At 35.6% G+C, this 10530-nt stretch overlaps 1 long non-coding RNA gene across 1 annotated transcript; it reads right to left on the bottom strand.

Annotated features, from left to right (window-relative positions):
* Positions 1 to 6395: 6395 nt before the first annotated feature.
* On the bottom strand, positions 6396 to 7805 carry LOC144988364 (uncharacterized). Its single transcript, XR_013652252.1, has 2 exons — positions 7159 to 7805; positions 6396 to 6864 (listed from the first exon to the last, which is right to left on the bottom strand). It is a non-coding gene; the product is annotated as an uncharacterized LOC144988364 (long non-coding RNA).
* Between the last annotated feature and the right edge of the window lie 2725 nt (positions 7806 to 10530).

The following is a 10530-nucleotide window of genomic DNA, read 5'->3' as shown; positions in this document are numbered from 1 at the left end:
AAAGTAGAAAAGATGAAGAACTGATTCAGGGAAATCAATACAAAAACTACAATTATTTTCTATATTAGAGAATTTGGATATAAACATATTTGTGGGGTAAATGTTATGTAGAATTTTTTTGTGTATTTCTTTAACTTTGTTATTTATACAAAATGTATCTGGCAATAACCAAGCTTTTTTCCAATTTATATCATTTAAAAGGTTGTTCCAAAATATTTCTCCTTTTGGTGTGATATGTCTTTTTTCACTTAAGGTATTCCGAATATATTTATTGTCGCATTTTTTATTGAGAATATCAATGCCATTAATCATTAAAGGAGAGTCAATTTTAGAGGCGTCTTGATATTTAAGGTGAGAGGTCATCAGCTGAATTAATCCTGAGGGGAGAGCTTTCATTACACCATTAAATTCTTTTCTGGTTACTGGAAAACACATTTTATTTAGAAATCTGCCATAATCCAAAATCGTACCATTCTCGTCAAAAAGATCCGAAACATAAATTATCTTTTTTGTCAATCCAGTTTTGTTTAAACAAAGATTTATTTTGTATTGTTATGTCTTCATTGTTCCAAATTATACTTTTGTGTGGTGAGAAATTGTGATTATAACATAACTTCCAAGCAAGAAAAGCCTGCTGATAAAAATTTGAGAGATTGACGGGAATCTTTTTGATATTATAGTTACATTTTAATAGAAATTGAAGGCCACCAATTTTATTAAAAATATTGAAGGGGATGAAATACCAAATTGAATTTGAGTGTTGAAGGCATTTTTTAATCCAGTTAATTTTAAATGTATAATTGAAATCAAAAAAATTTATGAGTTCAAACCCTCCTTTACATGAGGGGGCATAAAGTTGTTCTTTCTGGAGATAGTGACGTCTATTTTTCCATGTAAAGTTAACTAAGAGGTTATTTATTTCTTTGGAAGTTGAATCAGGAACAAATAAAGATAAGGCAGGATAAACTACTCTTGAGATCCCTTCTGCTTTAGTCAAGAGGATCCTGCCAAAAATAGATAGATCTCGTTGAAGCCACATATTCATAACATCCTGCATTTTTTTAATTCTCAAGGAGAAGTTTTGCTTTTGTCTAGATTTGATGTCTTTAGTTATACTAATACCTAAATATGTAACTACATCTTTAATCGGGATACTATGAATTCTTTCATATTTTACGTTTTTAATACTTAATATTTCACATTTTCCTAAATTAAGGTGTAATCCGGAAGCATTTGAAAAGGAGTTCATTGTGCTTATAGCAAGGTCAACTTGGTTTCTGTCTTTTAAGAATAATGCAGTATCATCTGCTAGTTGTGTTATTTTGATTTCTTTCTGAAATATAGATAAACCTAATAAGTTTGGACAATTTTTAATTCTTAATGAAAGTTGTTCTGCAACAATTAAAAAGAAAAATGGAGAAATAGGACATCCTTGGCGTACTGATCTATTTATGGAGAATCTTTGGGATGTATTAGGATAAAGAAGAATAGAGCTGCTAATGTCTTTATAAAACATTTTAGCGATAGAAATGAAATTTTCCCCAAAGCCAAATAATTTCAGTGCATTATAGAGAAAGGGATGTTCTACAGTGTCGAAAGCTTTGTAAAAGTCTAAAAAAAGAATGAGTGCTTCAGAATCAATGTGTTCTGAATAGTCTAATAAATCCAAAATTAACCTTATATTATTGCTAATATGTCGATTTTTCATAAAACCAGATTGAGTCTCGCTAATAATTTCGTGTAGATTACTTTTCAATCGTTGGGCATAAACAAGAGCTAATATTTTATAATCCACATTCAAAAGAGTTATTGGTCTCCAATTTTCTATCAAAACAGGGTCTTTATTTGGTTTGGGTATTAAATTAATTAAACCCGGTTTCATTGTAGATGTCATTTCTTGTTGTACAATGCACTCTTTGTACATCTCCACAAGATGAGGATTGATAACATCCCAAAAGTGACAATAAAATTCTTTAGAAAGACCATTTCCTGGACATTTCCCATTGTTCATCTTTTTCAAGGCATTAAGCAGCTCATCTTTAGTTAAAGGATCGTCACAGATAGATTTGAATGTGTCTGAAATAGAAGGGATGTGTTCTTTTAGGTTACCTAAAAAATTTTGACTGTATTCTTTATTAAATTTGGAAATATATAATTCTTCATAGAATCTTTTTACATGGTTTGTGATTTCTGTTGGATCAGTACAAATATTATTATCAATTTTCAACTTTGTAATTGTATTTCTTTTATAATTTCGTTTTTCTAAAGCAAAAAAGTAGCTGGTATTTTTTTCTCCATTTTCTAGCCATTTTGCTCTAGATCGAATGAAGGCGCCTTTTGCAGCTTCAATGTATGATTTATCTATTTCATTTTGAAGTTGGGTTAAATTTGTCTTTTCATCATCAGAAAGAAACGTTTTGTGTAATAAAGACTGTATAGCTTCCATTATCATATTTTCTTTGGCCTGTTTGCTTATGTTAAGAGTTTTACTACGTTCAATTGCAATGGATCTAACTTTAAATTTAAAGAACTCCCATTTCTGCTTAGCATTCATGCTTTTATTTCCAAATATATGTTTTGCTTCTTGTCTAATGGAATTTTCAAAATGTTCATCTTCAAGTAATTTGTTATTAAATTTCCAATATCCTCTTAATTTATTGTTTGTTTTGTGTTTTGAACCATTTAGTTGGATAGTTATCATTTTGTGATCAGAAAATGGGGCATAACAATGTGAAATATTAGTTATATATTGTAGACAATTACAGGATGTTAACCATAAATCTATTCTTGATTGCAGAGTTTTACGAGAGTTACTCCAGCTAAACTCTTTGCTACTAGGATTTAAAAAACGCCATGCATCAATGAGGGAAAGTTTATCAAATAGGAAATCAGTCAATTTAAATTGAGAGTTTAGAGCTCTTACTGGAAATCTATCCACACAATCATTTGGGGCATCATTAAAATCTCCCCCAATAATCAGAATTGCATCTTTATATTTCTTTATAAAAGTGTGTATAATATTGTAAACATCTGTGGCTAATTGTTTTGTTTGTGCTATTATATTGTGACCATACAAATTAAGGATTATGAAAATGGAATTATCCAGCTTTAACGCCCTTACTATCCATCTGCCATCTTCAGAACTCTTTTTTTCTAAAATATCCCCAGTAAATTTGTTAAAGAGTATTGAAACACCTGCAGAATGATGAGAAGCATGAGAGAAAAAATACTGATCACCCCACTGAGATTTCCAAAATTTTTCGTCCAACTCACAAGAGTGAGTTTCTTGCAACAGAAAAATATTTCCGCCAGTTCTTCTAAGAAAAAGAAATAATGCTTTTCTCTTGGTTGTATCACGTAGTCCCCTAACATTTAAAGAAATTATTTTTAAAGAGTTAAACTTAAAATCAGTCATAGCTTATAGAACACAGAACTTGAAAATAAGAACTAAGAACAAATAACCATTCTATACCAACTTACCTAGCTTAGGGATAAGTTGGAAACAAAAACTTATCGAAAGTTTGACATGCCTTCATGAGGTAAAATTCTAAGTCAACGAATGATGAGGGAATATTTCTTAATTACCGACCTTTACAGTTACATAAATCAGTGTTTTAGATTTTCAGCTGAAACTCTCTTTCCATCGATGATGGCATCCTGTCCTCTCCAGGTGGCTTTCTTCCCTTCTTTCCGAGCTTTTTCCACCAACGGCCAGATCTTTCCTCTGTTCTGCCTTTCACGAAAGGTCAAATCTTCGGCGATGCGAAGCTTCTTTTCCTTCATGACTGCAGCATCCTTTGACGCCCTCCAGATTTTCTGCCTGAAGACTCGCATTGTGAATTGAATGATGACTGGTCGAGGCCTGTTTTCATCTTTATGCTGTCCCACGCGATGCACTGTGTCAACGAGAAAGCCAAATTTCTGCCTTTCTTCTGGAGCAATCTGGGCAAAAACCTCAAAAACTTTTCCTCTTGTTTCCTCCGTTGTTTCATTTGTGGATTCAGGAAGGTTGAACATCTTCAGATTCCACCTGCGACTGTAACGTTCCATCTCATCGGTCTTCATCTCCAGATCTGAAAATCTGTGATTCACCTCTTGCATCCTTTCCTCGCTTTTTTTAACCTGATGATCCAATCCTTCCACCACTTCTTTGATGGTTACAATATCTGCAGTGTTTCTGCAGATCTTTTCTTCAAGGGAAGCAAATCTGCCTGTTAATTCGCGGATTGCGTGTAGAATATCAGCATTTGACACATGTTCTTCTTTTTTTCCTTAACACTGTTTCTTAGAGAGAGGACTTGAAGCAGGAGATTCAAGCAGCAGTGCACAAGCAGAACCTGCGCCCTCTTCATCTGTGTCCATTAACATGTTCCCTTTGATTTTATATCGTTTCGGCATGGCGTTAGCAATAGCTAGCTAGCAATTGCTAATAGTGGTGGATTGAAAGATCTTCCCCAGCAGGAACTCCCAGAGCGAGTAAGTAATGTTGAGTTCGTTTTTTTTTTTTTTTTTTTATTTTTTTTAAGCAAGCTCTCTTACCGGTAGTCAGTCACTGTATTCATTTGTTGTCTTGTTACTAGGGTTTGGCACGCAAACTTCTACAGAGTTTAGAACACTACAGGCTCCCGGTCCGCCATCTTGCCGAACCCCCCAGGCCATCAAAATAGTATTGAGGAAACTTTTTGAGAGTTGTTGTGACGTCATCACACTGTGTCTCATTACAATAGACCTTTTTCACAAAAAACGGAAATACGTAGTCAGCGTGTAAACCTAGTTCCGGTTTGTGCTTCGCTGGCGGAGGAATGGCAGAGCCTAGAGTGTTTTTGAAGAGCCAGAGTTGTGTTCCGAAGTTCACCAGCACCGATGTGATGAAGAGTGTGAAGATGCATTCGTCCACTAAAGGAAACAAATTGGACAAGGGATATAAATTCGTCCACGAAGAGTTTATCCACCATTACCAAGGTAAGCTTCAGCTAGCTTAGCCATAGCCGCATCACCGGTAACTCTTTGTTTACGTCAACTGTAAATCCTGGTGTTATTAATTTGTAATATAAGGTATAACACATCGCAGTGAATATGTTGTGTGTATGTTTAAGTGAAAAGGCATGAGATTAACATAACACCCAAAAATTTGGCGAAGCTGTAAATAAGAAATGTTAAGTTGCCCTTTTGCGTGTTCATTCTTTTTGCTGCTGCGGTTGCGGCACTTTATTCACTTACTATTAGTATTATTTTTCTCAAACTAGGGTGACCAGACGTCCTCTTTTCCTGGACATGTCCTCTTTTTTGATACTTTTATAATAAAATAGCATTGAACATAGATGAAATGTAATCATATTTGTTTTATGTACGCAGCTCTGCACACCAATTACTCTCGATGAAATATCTCACAAACTCACTTCACTCCTCTTTTTTACAAACTCAAATCTGGTCACCCTACTGAAAGTTATAGTTTCGTGTTACATTGATGTAGCAACATAAGTATGTCTCAATTTTAACCTATTTAATTTATTGTTTCCAGATATCACTGGATGCAGAAAGTGCCAACCTGAAAGCTTTCTTCTGCAGTTGTGTGGCTGCTAAAGGATTTTGCAATCACATAGTTGCCATCCTGTTCCAGACCGCACATTATTCACAGCTGGTCTGCAGGCTGCTCCACCAACCCCCCCCGGCCTGCACGAGTGGCTTGATGGCACAGACCAAGAACACAGGTGGGTTTGTGATAAAATTGTCATTATGATTTAAGAACGGATGTGTATCCATAACAACTCTAAATTATTATAAAAACACCCCCAGTAGTGAATACAAACTGTAATTGCTTTCTGCCTTTTACTTATAAGGGAATCCATCCTGAACCGGTTAGTGAGCTGGTGGTGCTAAAGCCCAAAACAGTTGGCAGGGACGGTCTGAGGTCCACACTGTACAAGGCATATACAGGTGATTCATTTAACTTTTTGTTGCTTTGTGACAGCAAATTAAGTTGTTTTTTCTAATCTTATGACTAACCAAATTATGGTTACAGCAGATATAATGAATTAAATTTAAATGTAGTTATGCACTTATGTCTAACTTTTGTGTGTTGTGTTTCTTTTGTGTAGGACCACAGCCAGATCCATATGATGGCATCTGGAAGCAGATTATGCCAGGTGCAGCCCCAACCTCTCATGGCTGTGTTGGATGGGGTTTCTGAGATGGAATGAAAGAGAACTTGGATATATATCATTGCAAATGCATGAATGCATACCTTAAATTACACTTATCTTGTCTTTAACAATCAGTTCAGCCTTCTGTCTTACTGTTGATCTGTAATGTTGTTTTTTATTGTAAATGTTTGTTATTTGTGTTGTGATTAATCAGTTGATGTTACGCATACCAAAAAATTAAATGAGGCACAATTTTGACCAAAATTGTTTTATTTGTTCATCTAATTTTTGTGTGAAGTCAAAGTCACATTTCAACAGAAAAATATTAAGAATATAACAATTATATTTAATTAGAATTTAAGAATATGTGGGAACACTACATTTTTCCATACTATTTGCACATTATACATTATTTACATACCAAACATTAATTCACTCTTCAAAACAAAAAAGGTCCATGATAATTTGCCAAAACACGGCAGTTAAGCCAGATCTGATTCCCACTGCCCATCAGTGTGAGCGGCACGGGAGAGTCCCAGATGTGTAAGGACTTTATCCTATCGATCACTCTTTCCACCATAATTCTGAGGCGGGGCATGACTGCGTTTGTTCCGTTTCCTCCTTGCTGATGGAGCTGAACGCTTAAAAGGTGGAATGATGAGCTTAGATCCAATGTCAGTAAGTAAGTCATGGATGTAATCCAAAGCCTCATACAGAGCACCTGTGAAGATAACGAAATTAAAAATCAGTATTAAAACATTTGCTACCTTTCACCACAACACAGTAATCATGATTTGAAAAGTATGTTAAGTATTTAATTACAAAACCGTTTCATTTATTTTTAAGGAAAATAAAAAATGACAAAATACTCTAAATTAGTTAAATACATGTAATTAAAATAGGTGAGAGCATGAACAGCTTTTATTCTAAACATTCATTTGTTCAGGTACAAATGCATTTATCCAATAACGGTACACATAGTTGACTAACGTTAACACATTATGAACAACCTTACCTGCAGGTGGGTGTGTCACGTAGTCGTGATCCATTTACTGCCTTAGCTTAGCCACCATCATGTTGCTATCTTCACAGCATAGCTGCATAGCCTGACGTTTGAGGTTCTGTCATATACTGACTCCCTTCTCAAAGGAGCAGTAAAGTATTTCCAAGGGAAAAGGCTCGGGACGACACCACTCTTCAGCCGACGAACGACGCAGCCGCACCACAATCCGGAGCGAAGTGCCGGCAGCAGAGGGTGCCACCTGTGTTTACATTAAACTATGCCCTTCCTCTCTTCGGATCGCCTATATCCATTTGGGTTTCAGGTTTGGATCCATAGGAAAATAATGAAATGAAAAGTAGGGTTGTTTTTGGTTGGAAGACGAACAGCCTGGAACACAACAGAAACTGCAACTCTTCCACTCTGCCATTCTTCATATGTGCCGCTATGCTAACAGGAAGTTGTTTTACACGTCATTGACGTATTTCCGGTCGAAAAATGCGGAAGTGTGAAAAAGGTCTATGTTCAGGTTTGACTACAAACCGCATCAGAGACTAACTAAACCTGATCACATTTGTATAATGTATTTCTAAACTACAGTAATCAATAAAGAAATCCCTTAAGTAAACAAAGAAACAAAAATTAAAAAAAGAAAATTTTAAGCAAAGAGATCCCAAAAAACTGTTTCTAAAAAGAATAATTACAAATATAAATAAACATTTAACTGTATAGTTAATAACAAAGACAAGCAATAATTTAAAACTTCTTATTACAGTGAAAAAATAGAGACATTTACGACAAATTTATAAAGTATAAAACTGAGATGTAACACACTAAAAGAAAAGTTAAAAAATGTAAGATCTTTGGAATGTTTCACTGACAATTTGCAAATATATTAATGCTGTTTCTTGTTTCTGTCTTCTTCAAATATTTTTTCAATAAAAAAAATGGGAAAGATTTAAATAAATTCACAGATTTTTTTCAGGTTAAGAAAAAAAAAACTTAACTTTTTTATTTACAGTACAGACAAAAAGTTTGGACACACCTCATTCAAAGAGTTTCCTTTATTTTTCAAGACAATGGAAATGGTCGATTCACTGAAGGCATCAAAACTGTGAATTAACACATGTGGAATTATATACATAACAAAAAAGTGTGAAACAACTGAGAAAATGTCATGTTTTATGTTCTTCATAGTAGCCACCTTTTGCTTTGATTACTGCTTTGCACACTTTTGGCATTCTCTTGATGAGCTTCAAAAATCTTGAGAAATTCAGAAATGTGTGCTGCAGATCCCTTGTTTGCCACTAGAGGGCAGCACAGCAGCTTCAGTCAGATGTGATCCTGAAGAAGTCTGAACAGAACATTTCAGGAGAACTCTTCAGTCCAGAACATTTTGATTTGATTTGATTTGATTTGAAATGTTTTATTTCAAGCAATCAAATAAGAATACACCAAAACAATACAATAATCAGTTGTACATTCATACAAAGACGAATCAAACTTAGGATAATTAGACATATTAATAAATATTGCTTGAAAGGGAGTGGAAAGAAGCAAAGTTATATCATCTCACCCCCGTTATACTGTAACCATTTTGTTACATGATTTATCAATATCCGGTTCCTATCTTTTATCAGACAGAATTAAGAATCATTAAGTATCAATAAAGCACACGACAAAGATGAATTACTTCATTATTATGTAAAAATAACTATTTTAGAAATCATCATGGCAAATGCAGATCATTTATCCAAAATATCTGCAGATTATGTTACTTATAAAATTCATTGTTATGATTAAAAAAATACTATATCGGTAAAATAGACATAACACTGTTTCATGAATTTTCATGGAAACATTTGATCAAGTATCAAAAGTTAAAATGTGTATGGGGGATTTTGACATACATTTTGATAACAACCACCTCCCCCTCACCAGAGACTTCTGCTCATGCCTGGATAGTCTTGGTTTTAATCAACATGTTCAGCTCCCCACCCACTCTAAAGGACACATTCTGTACCTGGTCTGCTGCTCTGGGTTAACCCCCTCTAACTGTTCCACAGATGACCTTCCTATGACTGATCACCATCTTGTTTCTTTTAGCATCCCCTTGATTTTATCTGAGATCAAACCCAATCGCCTCATCTCCTTCCGAAACATCAAGAATATAAACGTGGATCTGTTTTCTTCTCATTTGGAGCGCATTCCTTTCCCGAACTCGTCCAACCCTGATGAACTGGTTTCTTTTTATAATAACTGCCTTTTAGATGTTCTTAACAGTTTCGCTCCTGTAAGAACCCGGTCTGTTTTATTTGTTCAATCTTCCCCCTGGTTCACCCCTGAACTCCATAAAATGAAAGCCAAATGCCGCCAGTTGGAACGGCTCTGCAAAAAAACTGGCTCTCCCCTTCATAAGGAAATCTACAATGAACATATTCTACAATACAAGGACTTGGTTTCTAACACTAAAACGAACTAGTTCACTCAACTGATTGATGTAAATAAGGGAAATTCCAAAATGCTGTTTTCTCTAATGGATAATGTCTTTCAACCCCGTAACAGTTTTCCCCCTCATTTTTATTCAGATGAGCACTGTAATTCTCTTCAGTTATTCTTTAACCAGAAAATTCTAGATATCCATCAGCATCTCCATTCCTCCACCTCTCCTCCCGTCCCGTCTGACTTGTTTTCTGTAACTCATATATTCACTTCCTTTCTCCTCCCTGATCCCAGTGAAATTTCCCGCCTCATCCATAAGTCCAAACCATCCACATGTTTGCTCGATCCCCTACCAACATCCCTGGTTAAATCCTACCTTCCTTCTCTTCTTCCCTTCATTTGTGCCATTATTCACTCCTCGTTGACATCAGGTATTGTCCCCTCACTCCTCAAGATCGCTGCCGTCAGAACTATCCTAAAAAAACCTGGCTCAGACCCCAATTCCTTTCATAATCTTCGTCCTATTTCCAACCTCCCCTTCATCTCAAAAATTCTTGAAAAGATTGTCGCCTCCCAACTTTCCCATCATCTCACCCAAAATGATCTTTTTGAACCTTTTCAATCCGGTTTCCGTCCCCTTCATAGCACAGAAACTGCCCTACTAAAAATCACCAATGACCTTCTCCTAGCAGCTCATTCTGGACTCATCACCATCCTCATCCTCCTCGACTTGAGCGCAGCATTTGACACCATATCTCACTCCATCCTCCTCCACAGACTTTCAGCCCTCGTTATCGAGTCCACCCCCCTCCGCTGGTTTCATTCTTATTTTTCAAGCCGCACTCAGTTTATTCAACTGAATTCTTTTAAATCCCAACCCTCACTCATTTCATCTGGTGTTCCTCAAGGTTCTGTTCTCGGTCCCCTCCTCTTCATTACCTACCT

The sequence above is a fragment of the Oryzias latipes genome, chromosome 2, assembly GCF_053564925.1.
Source record: "Oryzias latipes strain Hd-rR chromosome 2, Olatipes_Hd-rR_3.1".
NCBI lineage: Eukaryota > Metazoa > Chordata > Actinopteri > Beloniformes > Adrianichthyidae > Oryzias > Oryzias latipes.
Note: the sequence above shows the minus strand (reverse complement) of the source record. Positions and strands in the feature narration are given on the sequence as shown.